This window comes from Balaenoptera physalus (assembly GCF_965194825.1).
Source record: "Balaenoptera physalus genome assembly, chromosome: 10".
Taxonomy (NCBI): Eukaryota; Metazoa; Chordata; class Mammalia; order Artiodactyla; family Balaenopteridae; genus Balaenoptera; species Balaenoptera physalus.
The window spans coordinates 80,485,994-80,506,221 of NC_138889.1; the positions used below are offsets into that span (position 1 = coordinate 80,485,994).

The following is a 20,228-nucleotide window of genomic DNA, read 5'->3' on the forward strand; positions in this document are numbered from 1 at the left end:
TTTATATATAAGGTTTACAAATACATGTACCTATAATCTAGTCACATTCAGAAATATTTATATATAAGGTAAAGTTGGATAAATATTAACAACAAGGTTTTAAACAAAGTTTGAAGTGTGACTAGAGGAAAGAGCAAATAAAGTCAATTAAGCAATATCAAAAATAACTTTTGCTAAGGACAATGAGAGAAACAATATTTTGTAATTGACATTAGTATCATGCAGCATTTGCTAGTTGTGTGATGTTAGGTGAATTGCTTAGCCTTTTTATCCAGTTTTCTCATGTAGAAAATAGGACTACTCATAGGAACTACCTGAGGGGGCTGTGGTAAAGACTGAATTAGTTCATCTAAAAACAGAGTTTACCATATTCCCTGGAACACAGTAAGTGCTTAACAGAGGTTAGCCTGTGCAGCTATTACTATATAATTTTTATTATTTTCATGAAATTTTTGTATCTGTGATTGATCTGGACATAGCAGAATAAATGAAAACTTGGATGCAGATCAATTGGACGGCACAAAATTAACAAGAGTGACGGTCGTCATGCAAAAGAAAGAAAAGATTGCCGAAGAAGAGGGGAAGCAGGAGAAATAATGAGGATTACCTGGTAAATCGGGTGGCTCTTGGAAAAGTGTTTTGGTTCCTGGATGGTGCTGTGCACTTTGGTGAACACCATGAAAAATTGTGATATTTAATTTTACCATATAGAATATGATTTAGCACAAAAGTGTATGATTAACAATATTTAACTTACATAGCTACAAGTAAATTTAATTAAATTGCATTTAGAGTGCATAAATTATACTATCAAATCAAAGCTGTGAGCATAAGCATCAATGAATAAAAAAGGATGCTTTCAAGCTACATAGGCAAGATTGATATAAAAGTTTCTACAACTTTATTTTCTACTTGTTAATCAATTTCATCATCTATCAGCAAGCTATAAAAGGTAGAAACATTTAGAAAAATTAAGGGAAGAAAATGTAGATTTTTTTTTCTACTATTGAAAACAATTTGAGAACTGCTGATATAGAAAAAGCTCAACTGCTATATGTCTTAAGAATCATCACATAAAAGGGACTTTATACTAAACCAATTTTGAAAAGAGCTTTGGAGATCATGTACTCTCAACTAGTTTGCACATAGTTTATCATAAACTCTTCATAGTTGTGCTATGAAATTCTGACTATTAAATGAAAAAATGTGTATATTTTTGCCATAGATTACTGTGTGTGTGTGCATATGTGTCATTATATGTCAATTGAGTGGATCATAGAACAAGGTATAATTTGCTGCTAAGGGAAAAGAAAAGACATAGATCATGTTAAGTCTGCATCAGAAAGGAGCACATGTTTCCTGGGACATTTAGAAATGTTGCTTCATGATTATAAGATGCAAAAAATATATATATCAGAAGTAAACCATTCTATTCAGACACAATCTAAAGTTCAACCAAATAAACACTGTGCTCTGAAAATACTTTCATGAACACTAGGAGACATCGTTATACCATAGGTAGTGATTGCATTGCAAATTATGTCTGACTTGCTTGGTGCTGCTTTCGAGTTTTTTAATCTCTTTGAGTGTACTTTAAAGAGTCTGTTATTGGGAAACATTCTGTGAATACAACAAGGTTGTGTTCTCATCCAAAGCCCTTCATATTAGAGGTGAGAAAACTGAGGTCCAGAGTGACTGAGACTTCCCTAAGACCACAGAGGAAAAGCAAAACAAGAACCCAGAACTTTCCCTAGTGCTCTCTCTCTTCTATCATATGATTACTCTCCATGTCATCTCTTCTGTAATTAAGCCACATTGGTATAGTTGGCACCTACCTTATATCCAGAACTATTCTAGTTATTGTAGAGTATTAGGTAATTTAAAAAATTCTCCAGCCACGTAGAATCATGATAGAACAACATGCTACAGTCAAAGGGAATTACAGTAATGAGCTGAACACCATTTGTTCACCTGTATTCAGTTGTTTTTTGAAGAGTGAGTTGGCCTGAAAAAGATTTCCAGGTCATTTTCAAAACCCAAAACAGAGTCACTAATGAGTTCTCAGCTTTGCACAGTTTACGTTGCAAGAGATACACCTATAGTGGTTACTGTTGGCTTTTCAGTTCTATTGTAAGGTGATATTTTTGGTACCTGTGGGATCTTTTCATTGAAATGCTTTCCTATAAGTGTAGTTCCTAGGAGACATTTGCTTATATATATTCCTCACCTATTAAATCTATACTACAACTGTGTAGTATTGTTCAATGGGTAGCATACTGAACTGTCTTACAAAGATGAGTTCCTAAATATGTTCATATCTAGCTTTAATTTATGGTAATATTACATTTCATTTGGTTTACATGTCTCTATGCTTTCATCATAGCCTATCAACAATTTATAGGTATGTAACATTTTTTAGGGCGAAGTGGTAATAGATTTCATTCTACACATACATATCATAAACTCCCTGCCTTTGGATAGGTTTCTTAACCATTCTGAGACTTAAATTTCTCATCTATAAAATGGAAAATAATAATGTCCAACATTTAGGGCCATTAAGATTGAAGAAAGTATATTTAAGTTCTCTCTCAGTACCTGCATATAGCTGTACTCTTAGTCCTTCAGGAAATCCTAAGACATGTTAGCTATTACTATATGTAGAAATTATTACAATTCAGTGTGTCGATTTTATATTGGATACCTCAAGCAATCAACATTTAATTTAATTATTTTATTAAAAATCAAAGTAAATTAATTCCTTAAATGAATTTCACAGTTCTTGACTGACACAGCCAAAATAATAAAATCATAGTTTATTCTTGATATGATTCTTCTAGGGGTAGGGTCAGGAGGGAATTGAGCTCAGTGAATGCTCCTTAGGAAAAATGGAACAAAAAGCATGTGATGACCTGCTGCCTTCCAAAGCAGTCCTTTCAGCTGAGCTTAGGTATGGGCAAAGGCTAATGCAGATTCTGGGTTAGCATTTATCTCATGTCCCTATGGAGGATGTGACTTTCTGTGACTTCCTCCTGTTTATCCTCAAAAGGGTTTCAAATTCCCCATCTTTTAACTCTGTTCAACACCCAACTCTGAGCATCTAGAAGCACTTACTCAGTGAGTAGCTTGAGATGAATGGGGTAGGGGTTATAGGAAATGTTTGTGTTCTCGTATGTGTTAAATCCAAAGAATATGGAATCAAACAGACTTTGAGTCAGCTTTACTAGCTAAATGATTTTAGAAATGTCAATTAACATCTCTTAGCCACATTTTTCTCATCAATGAAAATGCAGTAACATTGCCTCATATAGATTTGTCAAGAGGATCAAATAAGCTAATGTACAAAAAGAATAGTGTCTAGCACAGAGAAATACAACTCAGTATATTGCCAATTTTACATTACCTGACTGAAAGGATTAGAGAGATTTTACCCTACCAGAGTGTATTGCATTTCAGAAAGAGCAGTCCTTAATAAAAACTTTTACTTGGTATAGGCAAGACGAAAGTGTTGGTGAACAGATTTTGGAACTCAGCCTTATCCTCCCTTATTACAGTTGAAAATAAATAAATAAATAAATAAATAAAAACCCTGAATGGAGAATGTATTTTCCTCCAAGCTCATGTGGATGATTTGAGACCAATGTGAAAGTCAATTCCAAATCACCCTAACCAATTCCAGTTAGGAACACTGATTTAAATACTTGCAATACCCTCAAGAAAAATAGTATGGAAAACTAGTATGACATGAACTAGCTTCTATTCTGAGTCTGAAAGCTCCAAATTATGTTGCTAATAACTTTGCTAATCCAGTTAAACATTAAATATAGTTATTGAAATTATATTACTATATCACACTAATGCCTTTAAAGAAGGTTCATTTTTCGAGTTTGCCTAAAGATGGCAGAACCAAAAAGATGTATCTTAAAGTAGGACAGCATAAACACCAACAATCCTTTGGACAAGTTGAGGATGCTGGATTTTAAAATTAAGTGGTCTCACAATGGGTAAGGTTGGTCATGATCTCCATAGAATGGTGGAGAAGGGGCTGGAATGGCAGAGGGAAATAAAAAGCCTAGCACCCTAGGGCACTTTGAATGCTGTGTGCATGAATAGAGATGGTAGGAGTAGAAAGGAAGGTCCCCAATCACTAGCCTTCCTCTTTTTCTTGTTCTTTTTGTTATTTTGTTTTTTAATTTTATCTTTTCTAATGCTGGCAGTCATTCATTTCTGGTCTTTGCAGTAAACTAAGTTCTTAGCATTGGGCAGGAAAGGCGGGGAGGGGGCCGCTTTAAATTATAAAAGAAACAAGAAAATGCATGAAGAATTTAAGTGACATGTTGGCAAGAAGCAGATATGGTTGAGTCAGCTTTATATTGTTGAGAACATGTAGCTTTTTCCTTCAGATGCCACAAAGTGAAATGTGAGCTCATTCTACAAAAAAAGAAGTTCACATAAAAATGGGGGAAAACTGTTTTTTTTCTGACACTACAATCTAGAAAAAAATTGAAAGATACTGAATCCCTTTTACACGTTGTATGTATGTCTTTATTTCAATTGGTATTTTATATGACATATAAGTTACAGGTTCAGCCAGTAATGTTGAGGACTTATTATTGCCCTGGCAGTGTGCTAGATGCTTACTCTCTGTCACTCAACACATTATACTTCCTTGCAACACATTATACTTACACATGTTTTATCCCTAGGGAGAAGGAATTTTGGGCGTATTAAATAATTAGCCCATATTTTCCCAGCTAGAAAGTGGTCAGATCCTAGCTCATCTTTTCTGAGAATCGTTTTGTGAATGAAACTATAACTATGTCTATAAAATCTAATCTCTATAAATACACACTGAAGAAAAAAATAACTTATAATACAAACAAGAATGCTGAAACTAGACTGTGTTGGCAAATAGCTGCATGTTTGCATGAGGTGGGACAGGCTACATTAAAAACATTCTTAAATAAAGCAGCCAAAGAAATTCATTAGTTTTAAACCAGATAAATTGAAGCCTTTATTATAAGTACAAAATTTGCAAGCTAATTTCAATATTCCTATGTAGAAAATATATGTTTCCTCAGATCAGTATTTCTCAAAGTACACTCCTCAGTGTACTTAAATCAGAATCCCCTCAGATGCTTATTAAAAAGGCTACTTCCTTGTCCCTACCGTAGACATATTAGATTAGATTCTCTGAGGAAGGGGCCAAAGAATTTTCATTTTAATGTGGAAATCAGATGCTTTCTATCTGAAAATTTGGAAACAATATTTGAAACTGTAGGGTCTAGAATACTTTGATCTCTTGAGCATTTGCTTAACATGGACATTGAAGCTGAAGTCAAGAGGATGGAAAGATGGTGATGTTTTGGCAAAAATCACACCTATTTTCACATGTATATAAATGAATTTAATAGGTGGGAATCTTGTCACATACCAAAGCTGCATTTATCAATCAAGTTGCATGAAAATAATTCTCTGCCTCCTGCGCTTTTCTACAGAGGGCTAAGAAAGTGCTCAAATAAACTAAATGGTATAAAACCATATGACATGGATTTATCAGGGGACATACTTTATTTAGAAAGTACTTGACAGCAAGGTGAAATCTTACGGATAGCACTGAAAAGAATGAAAACTCCACTTTCTCCTTCACATTTTAGCCTGGTAAAAATGAAAATTTTGATCCCCACCTCCTTCATTAGTAGCAGTTGGTTTTGACTGATGTGGAAAAACAGATTTTGTTTCGATTCACTTTATGTGTTAAACAGAATGTGCAACTATGTCAGCCATATTGCCTGCTTCTCTTCCTCTCTGCAGTATGTTAGTTCTCCTGAAATAATAAAGAAAGGAATCAAAAGGTGATATGATAATAAATAAGAGCTAACACTTACATAATATCTTAAACCAGGTTAATCCTCACAGTAGCCTTCTTGTGAGGTGTTTGTTGATGTTGCCTCCAGTTTATATCTGTGGAGACTGAGGCACACAAGGGTTAGATGACTAGCCCTCAGTTATAAAGTGGTAGGTAGTGGAGTCTAAAGTCAAACTCCAAACAGTGCTCTAGCCCATGTTCTTAATCACTGTGCTACAGCGCCTCCTAGTGTGTAACGTAGAACACTGGCGTGACCCTAAATCTGCATCAGCCTCATATGTGGGTTCCGATTTACACGGTGAGAGGACAGAAAAATGGAACTTCCTCTCAGGTTCCCTCTAAGTTCACAACTAAATACGACAGAAGGTCCTTTCTTTAAAGTTCCAACTAAAATAATGTTCATGTTATTTTGTTTTTATTGTGAAAGAAAAATAATCATGAATTTGTATAATATGGTCTTTATCTGTGGATGTTGTTTTTCCAAGTCACACCAGGGACCTGTAGTGTCCTACCGTCTGGCTCCAGATGGATTCCATGTTTCAGCTGTGGAGCTCAGAAACATGTGGTGGGAATCAGACTGACCTGCGTTCTAACTGCAGCTCAGCACTTGCTACCTGTGTGATCCTACCTAATAGTAGGTAAAGGTTATTGTTTGTTTTTTTGTGTGCAAGAATTGTACTACACATTTCTTTAGGATTACTTTATTTAATGCTTTTTTGTACTTCATGAATGTGCTTTATAGATTAGGACACTGAGGATTAGAGAAGTTAATACACCTAAAGTCACAACATTACTAAAGGTAGAGGTGAAATTTGAACCCACAATTTAATAGACGTAGCCTCAAGGTCAGGATCCTCATACAGTAAAGTTAACACTAAAATTCGTGGTGTCAGGCATTTGGGAGGTAACTCAGAAACAAAGGAGCTGTTGAGAGCCCCATGCAGACTAGTGTAAAAACCAGACTTGTGCCATACATGCACGTGGATGAGTGAGCTAAGGGGTCTGGTGTACACATCTCAAAATATCCCCATGTCATGAATAGTGTCACCTTTTGTTTTACAGATGTGAAAGTTAACAGACTCATTATTTGAACTCAGCCTATCCTGAAACCTAACCTAATAATAATAATAATAATTATTATCATTATTATTGTTATTATTATTATTATGGCAGCCAGATTTTCCTTAGAAAGTTTGTGTCATTTTACTGGAACTGCACTTCCATTGGTAGTCAGAAGATGGCACTGTGAAGTATGAAGTACAGTACAGTCATCTCTGTTCTAGATTTAACCTGTTCATTGACTGACACATTCATCTCAAAATTGATGTCTAAAATAATCTGGCTTCATTTCACATCAAAATAATTACCAAAGATAAATGTATGTATATTCATGTACACGTATATATGCATGTCTATATATGATATATACGATATAGTATACATATATTTTATAATATATACAATTGTATATATACAATTATAATAAATTATATATTACACATAGTTATTTTACAGTTTTTTGAGAATTTATCCTTGAAAATAGGCTTTGTTTGGAAACACAGTGCTGTTAGCTTGATCCCATTCATCATTACAGTGATTCCTACAAGTCTAGTTTCCTCCTAAGTGGAATTGGACCTAAAAATTTAATAATGGACCCATTTCCCCAGTGTACTCTTAATTAAAAGAATTTTCCAGGACAGACTTTAAGGGAAGTAGGCATTATGTGAGGGAGACAAGGATATATGACATATAGTATTTAAATTTTAATTTTTATACATGCTCATATCTTTTCACTTCATCCTGTGTAGCAATTGGTAATAATAACTCCTTTTTATAGATGAGGAGACTTGTTAGTAATGACAGGTAGGTGGCCCGGAGCCAGGTCTGAGTTTGGCTTTCACAACACCCAAGTTACCTTGGGACCTGGAAAGTTAGACTGTAAAGGAGGCAGAGTTGCCTTGTCTTAGTCTGCTTTGGCTCCTATAACAAAATAGCATAGACTGGGTGGCTTAAGCCACAGACACTTCTCACAGTTCTGGAGGCTGGGAAGTCCAAGCTTAAGGTGCTGGCAGATCCAGTGTCTAATGAGAGCACTCCTCCTGGTCTGCAGACTGTGGTCTTCTCGTTGTATCCTTACCTGATGGATCAGAGAGACAGAAAGCACAGTCTTGTGTATCTTCTTCTAACAGCACTAGTGTCACCGTGAGGGTTCTACCCTCATGACCTAATTACATCTCAAAAGCCCCACCTCCTAATTCCATCCCAGTGAGGGTTAGGGTTTCAACATATGAATTTCGAACGGACATAAACATGCATCCATAACATGCCTGTTGAAAGATGAAGCAAAGGCTATCAGCCTGGTAGGATTTAAAGGAGGTGGTACGTATGCAATATTTGATGTTTTGTCATGCGTGATTTTGGTCCTATGTTTGTTATGTTTCATAAGTCGATGTGAGTACCTGCCTATAGCCCTTACCTGTTTAATCAGCTAAGATGCAATTTCTTGGTATGTATCAGAAAATGCCAAATAATAGTGCCTTAAGCAAAATAAAAGTTCATCTCTCTCTCACCTAAGATATACATAGAAGAGGAAATGCAGGGTTGGTTGATTCTCCTGTGTGGCATAGTTTTAGTCTCTGTTTTTCTTTATTATTATTATTTTAACAAAATAGATGGTGATTTTTTTGCCACCTGAGATATTAGTGTGATTTTTATTTCAATTGATAGAGACCAGCTAACATCACAAGTTTCTCTTAAAGATAAATAAATGAAAATTGTATTTGCTGACATGCCAATTAACCAAAAATGAAATCACTTTTGCCTGCTTTCGAATTCACAAAAGGTTTGATCATGTCTGAACTGGAAACATCTATACATGAAAGAAAGTCTACACAGAGTCATAAGATGATTAGTCATGATCCTGTAGTAATCACTGGTAATGTTTTATTTTATTTTTATAGTCAATGTAGCAAGAGAAAGAAATGGATGAGATTTGTCCCAGGCCAACAACTGTGTTTTAAAGCACTTTCAGATATTTGGAAAACATAAATTTATCAATAGCCATTTAAAAATTATGTTTCTATTTTGACTATCTGTTTAAAGAATTGAAAGTGTAAAGATTATTTTTTTAATATGATCAGGACCTGTGTAACACAAAACAAATAATGTTTTGTCTGTGACTCCTTTCTATCCATCATTCCTTACAGCTATAGTAAGTTTCAGGGCCAAGATTTGGACCCTAGACTCTTGATTCCACAGCCTAGATTGTACGATGAAAGATCAGTAGATAAATCCCATCAGTCCTAAGCAAAGGCTAAATTCTGGTAGAAACGTGTGAATTGTTCTTTCAGGGAATCACCAGCTTTTGTCTACTGTAACCTTTCAGACACTGAATGTAGAGAGTGTTTATCCCAAAGAAGTGATGAAAGGGTGATAGGCTGGGAAAATAAGAGTTGCCAGACAGAATGCTAAGTGGAGGGCAAAGTGACAATGGAACCGATTTAGTGTTTTGATGCAAGTATAGTACATTCTGCACATACAGTTAGGATTCCCTGGTGACTTTTTGTAATAAGAAGTGCATCTGGGGAAAGAAAAAAAAACCCAAAAAACCCAGACCTTTGGAAAATAGAATGTTTTAAAGATGAGTGGTGAGCGCTGTGACCATAAACAGATGCTCATAGTGCGTCACTGGCATTGAATTAGAGTTTGTGGAGGAGGAGACTAGATTGTTGGGAGAAAAAGGCTCCACTGAATGCAGGCAGTGACTGTTTTCTGTTGTTTAGGGGGTTGGTTTTGTTCTGGCTATGAAAAGGACATAAAAGACAAACTGTCAGAAAGAGGGAAATAAATATTTCGTGGGGATGAGTCCCTTATTCCTCATTCATAGTGAAACTGAGAGTATAGTAACATGAGAAGAATGGATTCAGAATAAGTGAGTTTGCCTTATAGCTGAGTGACCCTAAGCAAATAAAACAGTCTCTACATCTCAGGAGAACTGAGGAGGGGGTAGCGGAATGGGGAATGTGAGGGAGACCAAATGTCAGAGAGTAAAATTTCCCACCTCTGGGAATAGAGAGAGAGAGTTGTAGAAGGTGTCACAGAACTACATGATTTTCTATGGCTTTCAACACTTAAAAGTATTCAGGAAAAGATTGTTTAGGAACGTAAATCTCAGGAAGAAGACAGCTATGTATAAAGGCACTAAGATTAATAGTAATAATAATGATGATAAAAAAATTCAAAGTTATAGCTTCTAAGCAGAATTGTAAAAAGTTAGTGGAAAATAGGTGGTCCATTTGCCATTTCCATACTAAAAAAAAAAAATAAAGAGAAAGAAAAAACCCTTCTTATGTTTGTATAAATTTGAATGAAAATTGTCACATAAATGAATTTTATGTGACTTGAGGACGTCAAGCAAATTTTATATTAAGAATTTATATATCGAAAAAACAAACAACCCAATCCAGAAATGGGCAGAAGACCTAAATAGACATTTCTCCAAAGAAGACATACGATGGCCAACAAACACATGAAAACATGCTCAACATCTCTAATTATAAGAGAAATGCAATTCAAAACTACAATGAGGTATCACCTCACACCTGTCAGGATGGCCATCATCAAAAAATCTACAAGCAATAAATGCTGGTGAGGGTGTGGAGAAAAGGGAACCCTCTTGCACTGTTGGTGGGAATGTAAATTGATACAACCACGATGGAGAACAGTATGGAGTTTCCTTAAAAAACTAAAAATAGAACTACCATATGACCCAGCAATCCCACTACTGGGCATATACCCAGAGAAAACCATAATTCAAAAAGGCACATGCACCCCAATGTTCATTACAACACTATTTACAATAGCGAGGTCATGGAAGCAACCTAAATGTCCATTGACAGACGAATGGATAAGGAAGATGTGGTACATGTATACAATGGAACATTACTCAGCCATAGAAAGGAATGAAAGTGGGTCATTTTTAGACACATGGATGGACCTAGAGACTGCCATACAGAGTGAAGTAAGTCAGAAAAAGAAAAACAAGTATCGTGTATTAACGCATACATGTGGAATCTAGAAAAATGGTATAGATGATCTTATTTGCAAAGCAGAAATAGAGACACAGACGCAGAGACCTAACGTATGGACACCAAGGGGGGAAGGGAGGAGTGGGATGAATTGGGAGTTTGGGATTGACATACATACACTACTATGTATAAAACAGATAACTAATGAGAACCTACTGTATTGCACAGGGAACTCTACTCAGTGCTCTGTGGTGACCTAAATGGGAAGGAAATTCAAAAAAGAGGGGATATATGTATACGTATAGCTGATTCATTTTGCTGTACGGTAGAAACTAACACAACATTGTAAAGCAACTATACTCCAATAAAAATTAATTATAAAAAAAAAATAGCTTAAGTTCCTGTGGATGTTTATCCAATGTGAAAAGAAGCCTGTGAGAGTAAAATTGATCTTTTTTTTTTTTTCATAAGAATGTGTCATTTAAAGAAAAAATATACCAGTCAAATAAATCTTTATAATAATTTGTTTAAAAAAAGAATTTATATATACATAATGTAACTAAGGTTTTATCATTATCTACAAATACATTTTTATAATTTTCAAATAGGATAGAATACTTTATTGGGTTCACAAATAAGTGAGGCAGATCTGCCTTTGAGCAGGCAATACACACACGCATGCACACACAGACACACACTCATACACACCCATGTGCTGCATCTTCAGGCTTGTATAAAATTGTGTAATAACTGTACAGTCTTGCCTGTGTTGAGGTGGGGAATCAGGTTGGCCAGAAATTTTTCAAGGTTAAGTTCCAACCCCCATAAGAGAAGGAGAAAATTAGAATGCAAGGAAAATAACATAGAGAGTCTCATGTTCCAGGGAGTTGACAGGATATCAATTTGGTCCAGTATCCAACATCCCAGCATATGGAATATTCATATGAAAAGATAACATATTGTAACAGATTTCAGAGGCTGTAGCAGATCTTTTTGGTGCCTGGTCCATCTTCACTAGGAGTGGCCCATTTGCCTATTGCTTTTTCTGGTACCAATTGCTTTTGGTGGCACCAAATGCTAATGAATAACCTAAAAAATTACAGAAAAATGACCTTAATGAGATTTTTTGCCTAATCCTGGGTTTTATTCATCCTCTCTTTCAGCAACACCTTCTCCTATCCCTAACCTCCCTTAATGGGGTCCCTCTCTCTACCCCTGGGTACTGTGTATTTTCTCCCCCATCTCACCCCCAACCCGGTGCCTAATTAGGCTTCCTCTCCCACCCTGGGTATGATACACCCTCTCCCTCCGTTGTCCCCCAACCTCCTGGTGCCCTATCCCCAGTCTCTACAGTCAACACCATGTGGGTCTACCTCTGTGGTGCAATGCATGCTCCAAGCTTCCCTAGGGACCAAGGGAAGCTAGTCTTCTGCTGGGACCACTTCTTTGCTGAACATTTTTGTTCTATCATGTTTCCGTCTCAACTTCTTTTGAAAGTACTCACTCATTGAGATAAAATCAGTTTCCAAAGGAGGCCCCTCTTAGGCTTTACTTTTGGGAAAACAGACGTAAGATAGAGGCTGATCCACCTTGGTTGAATCCTAGTCTTCCACATTACTAGCTATGTGACCTTGAATGAGCTGTTGAAAATTCTTTATGATAATTTGTTTCATTTGAATTGGAAAAACAACCGATCTGGAAGTCCTGTTGTGAAGATTAACAGATAACAGATTTAAAACACCTGTCACTTATACATATTTAATATATGCTACTTTTCTTTACCATTTAATTATGGAAACTAATGCAAAACCTAAAGCTATTTTTGTGAAATGTGAGTAGATTTTATGTGAATATGAAATTCTGTGACCACTCGAGGTGGAATAATCTCTATGATGCAATCTGTGCCTCACAACTCTTTGTATGGCTTCTTTTTCAGGGTTTGATAATTTCTTGTTACCATATATATTATTTTTCTCTTGTAATCCTCCCTAATACAAAATACATAATTTTTTTAAAATCATGTTTTCTGTGTTCTAAGTTGAACCATATAAATGAAATCTTATTTGAAAAAGTCAACTGCCTGTCCAAAGAATTACTGCTACAGTTCAAGAATTCTATACATCTTTTATGTAAAAACGTTATCCTATTTATTCAATCTCATTTTTATTTTTTCTTACATATCTATTGACTCCAAAATTATCAACCACCTCAATGAGGGCATTGGTCACATCACTTGTGTAAGTTTAATTTAATTATTTGAGCCAATTTCTATAATTTTTTTTCTTAAGAATCCATTTAAGGAGGTTGAATTTATCAGATGGTATGCGGTAGTTATGTTGCTGCTCAAAGTTATTTTTATGTTGTGTTTAACACTTAGGGTATATGAGAGACTGTTTTTAATTACATCAAAGTCCTGCCTTTTTATCACTGAGCAAGTAATTTCCCTCCCATAAAAAAAACAAAAAAAATTTACTTTATCTTTGGATTTCTAAGATGACATATTCCAGGAATTGTTTTTGAAATGCGGGGTACTTAACACTTTGTAGCGATTAAGGTTCTACTGACTTGGAAAATAAAATGGAAATGATGAAGGGGAAATGATTCTTTGAGAAGGGATTAAAAGGACTTTAATTCATCATACTTTATTAGTGAATAAAATAATAACAAATACTAATAGAGAATAATTAGACAGCACTTACGAGTTAGATATTACCTCATTTAATCTATTTTGCTTAATTAAATTATTATATACAATGTATAAATGAGTATATTACAGCTTAGCTAAGGCAAGAGCTTCAGCTGGCCAGCTGGTCAATGATGGAGCCAGAATGGTGGAGCCCAGGAATGTCTTAAGCTAAAGTCTAGGTTCTTTGACACTTTAGTCATGGCTGTTAAAGTCCTTTGAATATTTTGAGGAAAAATCTGATGTAGCTATTTTTCCTTTGTAACATTCTGTACTTACAGGTTGGCCTAGCACAAAATAAATAGCTACCTCAAGGTATATTATCCTTTCTATAAATCATCAGGGAGAAATCTTAATTCACTTGATTTTAGTGTGGGCTTTAAATGCCTGTCTCTGTCTTTGTCTCTCTATCTCTGTCTCTATTTATCTTTCCAGTTCTTTCTCTCTCTCCCTTTTTCTCTCCTGGCTTCCAGCTCTGGCAAAGGGAACCACCTCTCCCCCACTAACTTAATTGTTTTAACTGAGTGAGAATTTGAGTGGGTCCATAGATTCTTGAATTTAGGAGTTTGGGATAAATCAGGGTCTATTCAAGGGACAGAAGATTATAGTTTCAGAAGCAAGAAATAATTTACCTTAAGAAAGCATAAGGAAGTACCATAGCCTGAGAAAGAGAAGTGTGCAGACTCTTCCTCCTCCTTAAACAAATCTAAAAGAAACTGCTAAAAATTATTAACGGATATGTTTATTGACTGTCCCTAATATAGTTGTGAGAATATTAAGTTGATAATTGAAGCATCAGAAGATGATAGTGTATCATCATGCAAACTATTGAGTTGTTCTTTTTTTGGTCTTTCCACTTTTTATTTGTTCGCAGGTCAGAGCTAGTCAGCAAATGGAGAATAGTTCATAAACGGGTTTGCTCTCACAGTCATCATCATCTTCTTTTCTGAGGTCTTGCTTCATACTTTGACTACAGCTGTTCTTCAGACAATTGTATTTAAGGACCATTAACATCACCACTCAAACACTCTAATACTTTATTCTGAATGAGTCTTGAATTTTGGAGAGTCTTGCGTGTCGTTGAATAATGCAGTCTGTCATCTGAGAGAATCTAGCAAATTGGATGTAGGTTTAGGGAAAAAGACAAAGGTTTGAATTAAAGATTCTTTCTTTCAAGGTTTTATTGTTTTTATATATTTACAACACTTTGAGCTTAAGTCTACTAAGAACAAAATTGAAGAAAGGAAGCATGAGATTTCCAGAATCAGGACTGGATTGTGAACGTATTGGAAGAACAGACCTAGTACTTCTCCCTCTAAAACTATCTCTGCAAAAAGTTTTTGGCAAAGAGGTTTTGCACCTTTCCAGGATATAGTTTCAGTGAAGCAGGTCTGCATGTGTACTGGAATGTGTTGTTTTCTCATGTCTTGGTTTTCTTTGGATTTCATTTATTTATTGTTTGTTATATGAGAAGTTATACTTCATACTTTAATAAAGTATTACTGCCTCAATATAGTTAATTTATAGTAACAATAGGTGCTTTCTAAAAAAGAATATAAACAAAACAACTGCATTTTTTCAAGAAAATATTTTGGTCTTTTTAAATTTGTGAGTGAGCATAATTATCAGGGAGTATTTCGTTTTAGCCAAGCTTTAGACATGAAGACATTGCCAGCACAGGCCTGGAATATATCTTTGCTCCTCTCTGCTAACTCAGTATAACAACAGCAATAGCAACAAAAACAACAACAATAGTAACAGCACCTGTTGGTGTCAGGCAGCTATAAATGCTTTACTTTTAATATCTGATTTCTTTAGTTTCACTAGTTTTCTTAGTTTATTATCTGATTTCAGAAGGTTCATAGTTGTGCGACTGTAAAGTAGCCCTGCAATGTATAAAATACCTAATATCTAAGATCTTTAATTTTGCAGAATTTGAATGGTAGGATTTTGAGGATTTTACTCTCAGAAGGGGAAATCTGGTGGAAAGACAGCTGTCAAGATGCAATAAAATTACTACCAACAGAGCTAAGTGAATCATACTTTACAAAAAGTTACTATGTACTCCAAAACTCACTAGTGTATGACCTAAAGGAATGTTTGAAAATGGAACTGTTATCAACACGAAGAGAAGGCAGAATTGAAAAATGATTGAAATGAATATTTGTGTGTGTGATCGCATTCGAACATCACTTTGAAGCACTCTCGGCCATAGAAATCAGGTGTGATTTTTATGTTTTCCCGTCCAGCGGAACCATATATATAATAAAAGAAAGAATGTAATAGCATTGAGATTGCACAAGAGAATCTTTGTGTATAAATTTAAAATTCAGTAAGTTGCTGAATAATAGTTAATGGAACTGTTAACAATGGAAAGGAGATTGGAAAATGTGGTCTTATCTCTCACACACATTTTCCTGTGTTCAGTTATCCTTTTGGAGGTGGGGGAGATGGGGTACAATGAAACATGGACCAACATAAATCCCACTTATACAAGAACTGAAACCTAGGCCAAACTAGATTTAGGAAACCTGAAAGTTTCAGTTAGATAGTCAATAGTAATACCATAGAAATGTCAGATACTTATTTTTTGTGAGCATACCCCAAAATAAATCAAGTCAGCAGAGAAGATAACTCATGTTAGTTAAACCTACAAGAGGTCGAAATATATAGTTCCGTTACTGTCACTGAGGAAAAATAAAAATGCAAGGGTGATTGATAGATACTAATGTTTTCCAATCATCACCTTACCCCTCTGCAGACAAATATTCATAGTTAGCCAAGTTATGATCAAGTCATAAAGATAAGGACAATAGTAGCAGCTATTGTTTTTTCTTTTGAAAAAAATTGTCTTGGGTCTTAGCATTGTGCTAAGTGCTATAACTCTTCATATATTTCATTCTCTTACAACTTCACAGCATAGGTTCTTTTATCACTGTTGTTTTACAGTTGAGGAAACTAAAACTAGGGGAAGTTAAGAATTTGCACAAACCTCACAGGTGGTCAGTGCCACAGGTAGGAATTAGAGACATGTCTTTTAGTGGGCAGGTTAAGAACAGGCCTTTTTACCACAATCCATGTGAGTTTTAATTGGAAGTAGAAGATGAGCAGTCCTGAGGAATGAGTCATCCAAGACACACTATGACTTAATAGCTCATCTTCCATTTATGTGAAGGACATCTAAATAGTGGCTCATTAGTCACATTACATGTTTCCTTTAGCTAGTGAAAGATATTCCTTTTTTATTCTTTTTCCTAGTCTATGGACTGAATAATTCCAATTTTTTAACTTATAGTCCTAGGTATATCTAGGCTTTGTGATATTATATTTAGATCACTTTGAAGGAGACATGTATATCTCATCCTCTTATTCATACATTCACATAATCATCTAAAATACCTATTTCATGAGTGGGTTTCACCCAGCTATCTCTGAGGTAATCCTATTTATGTCATCTTCAGGGCAAAGCTTTGTCATCTACTTCATAGTTGATTCAGGGTGGCTCTCATCATCAGAACCATAATATCATCTGTTGGACTCAAAACCTTAGTAAGAGGGATTTGCCCAGGTAACCTTGGAGGTCTTGTTTAAAATGGATGATCTAGACTGCATATGTTTACGCAGTTGTGCTTAGAGAGAGAGTTTGACCTAGTCTAATTTGAGAAATTGAAAATTTGTTTTTAGATCTCTCAGAATATTTTTCTGTCAGCCTGGACCTCACCAAAACAATAGTTTGGGCTATAGCCCAAGGCAGTGACCTCTTTTTTCAAATGTCGACAGTCAGTACATCTGACACATGGTGATGCCAAGGACCAGGAATAGGGGACCCTCTTAGGCCTCTGCTGGCCAAAGCCTTCCTGCCAGTCTGACCCCCCCCATCCAACTCCTAATAAATTGAACTGGTCTTGTTTCTAAAAAAACTTAAAAATCTACTTGTGCTTGAGTACCAGTAGGAATAATGGATTAATATGCTAACCCTTACCAAGTAATAGAGTTACATTTACTAGCAGTCCTCTGAAGAGAGAAGCATTTGTCATAGTGGCGGTATTGTAAATCTTAGACATCGTAGCAGATCACGTGTTGCTAACCTTTATCAAGTAATAGAGTTACATTTTACTAGCAGTCCTCTGAAGATATAAGCATTTGTCATAGTGGCGGTATTGTAAATCTTAGACATGGTAGCAGATCACGTGTGCAAGCCCACCTCCAGAACACAGCTCTCTCCCTCAGACCACATCAAGACATTTTTGAGTCTTAATGACACATGTGAAAAAGTGAAACATATTAAGATAAGAATTTATAGAAAGTTTACATTGAAGTAAACCTTATGTGCCTACAAAGTATGAAGAAATGGAATCTGTTGTGAAACAAATTTGGAAACCCTTGAGTTAACAATAGGAAAGAAGCTTCTTTATTCCTATTGTGGATTTTAAAGCTTCATGACAAAAGCAGTGATTTAATAAGTAGAATTTTATAAGTTGCCTTTTTTTAAACCCCTGGTTTTCTTTTAAGAGCTTAGGGGACACACTAGTTTTCAACTACTAGAAAAACCTGGCACACAGAAGTAACTAAAAAAATAATTTTTGGTTAAAGGAAAGAGAATCAATTTGCTGGTTAGTACTGTAGGTTCACAGGTGAATTGGGTAGATATCCTGCATTTTAAGAACATACAGTCCAAAGGAGAGATTTTTTTTTCTCTTGTAAAGATCCTTACTAAATAGTAAAAGTTATAAAATCCTATACAAATATGCATTTAGGATATTATAGAAGCTGCAAGAGTGTAGAGCTTATGTCCTACTGTGGTAAGGAGAAGAGATGAATCAAGAACGTTTTAATCAAAAATCATCTTTTGAGCTGCACATGTGAACTTTTGTTTCTAAAGTTGCATTAGATCATTGAGTATATTATCCTCAAAGACTGGTGAAGTTTTTGGTTCTTAAACTGACATGTAAGTTGGATTTTACGGCAAACACTGTACCAAGGGTTTTCCAGGATTGCAGTCAAGTCAAGAAGGTGAAGATTCTGGCTCTACATACACCACAGCCAGCCACAATAGTCAGTTCTAGAATGAAGAAGGACCGTGTTGAAAGTAGACAGTATGTTTTTAATTCCCTAGATATGTGTTTCTACACTTAAATATCTCTGTGAATGGACACTGCTATTTGCTGTAGCCTTTTAAGAAACTGTTAAGAAGCTGTTGTAACCTGTTAAGAGACTGTTATACAGCAATATGCTTATACTTGAAGACAGAGGGAGAATAAAAAGCAGCTAGACAGTCTCTATGGCAATGTTTTTCAGGGGGGGAAAAGAAACATAACCTTTCAATGTTAAAGAAGGAGAACTTGGTGATGTACTTTGTAGATGTATAGTATACCTTCTTTATGAATCAATTTGTCATTGCCCACCTTGCTTTTCAAAAAGTAATGAGAAAACTTTCATAGAAATCCCCACATTTAGTTTAATTAAAAGGAAATATATTTGGAATTACAAGTTTAATAACTCTAGTTCTGGTGAAGCAGATCACAATGAGGGAGCAGCTGCTTTGCAATTCAAAAACAGATGGTGCCTTTCTTTTTCTATTCAGACTTCCCTTTTGGAAATGATATGTCCATCGAATATCAGTAAAGCTATGATTTCAAGACTTCTTTGTCATGAAACACTTTCTGGAGGAATGATGTTAGCAATGTCTTATAGTTTGCATGCATGTTTCCTTTGACCACTGATTTGTAAACATCACCAAATACTGGAAATGATTTTTTTTTTCAAAAATGGAAGAAATCAGAAAGTGCAGAAGAATCTTTTTTGAATAGTTTAATATTTGGCAATAACTGGCCCAGAGTTTTTCTAATAAGTATAAATAGCTGATTTTATTAGGAAGGTACATTACCTATGAGGAGAACATTACAGAGAGTGGTTTGAAAGAAAGCTATAGAACCTACTTCCTCATGAGGCTTTCACAATAGAGCACATACCCTTAATAAACATGCCTTTAAATTCATAACAGTACTTAAGACACTTTATGTCAGTAGACAGTGAATAGTAATTGGCATAAATATTCACATGCTTTTATTAACCTAATTCTAAAAATTGATTTTTATCAAGTCTTTCTTTCATACAGCTATGTCTTTTTTTTTTTGTAATTTCCTGAAAGAAGCAAAATCTGTTCCATTCATCTAATTATACAATACAAAGATATGAACACAGCCATGGAACCTGTTAAGTGCATCTGTAAGCGAGTCCTGGATGTGTGAGCAGGGTGGAGGCTCCTCAGGTAGTCTGAAAGTCCTTTGAGGGCAAGATCTCAGTCTTAGGCTTCTTTGTGTCCAGCATAACTCATTGTCAAAGCTTGACCCATGTGCTGAGTAAATATATAGTTTGATAAATTGTCAGGTTGTTTTCATTCAAGGTGGCATTTAAATTTTTTTCACAATCCTAAAGAATTTTATGTTGGCTTTTCTGTAATCAAGTACGGAATGATGTGAGAGCAAATAGGGCTGCACAGTCATCCTTTTGAAAAGAAGTTGTTTGGGCTTCTTCGCTGGATTTTTGGCTTTGATGCAACTCAGAACGACTATGATCATATAAAACAAGATTTACTTAGTAAAAATATTCTATATGTATGATTTGGAGGAGTCAGTAAAGACTCTTTAAA

At 35.3% G+C, this 20,228-nt stretch overlaps 1 protein-coding gene and 1 long non-coding RNA gene across 2 annotated transcripts in view; one reads left to right on the top strand and one right to left on the bottom strand.

The window, feature by feature from the left end:
- Nucleotides 1-17,651, bottom strand: part of LOC309667808 — a 22,079-nt gene extending 4,428 nt beyond the window's left edge. The window contains exon 1 of the long non-coding RNA XR_014267972.1: nucleotides 31-17,651. This is a non-coding gene — a long non-coding RNA (uncharacterized lncRNA). The remainder of the gene's footprint in view (nucleotides 1-30) is intronic.
- LUZP2 (leucine zipper protein 2) overlaps nucleotides 1-20,228 on the top strand; it is a 446,993-nt gene that overhangs the window by 12,537 nt on the left and 414,228 nt on the right. The window lies entirely within an intron of this gene.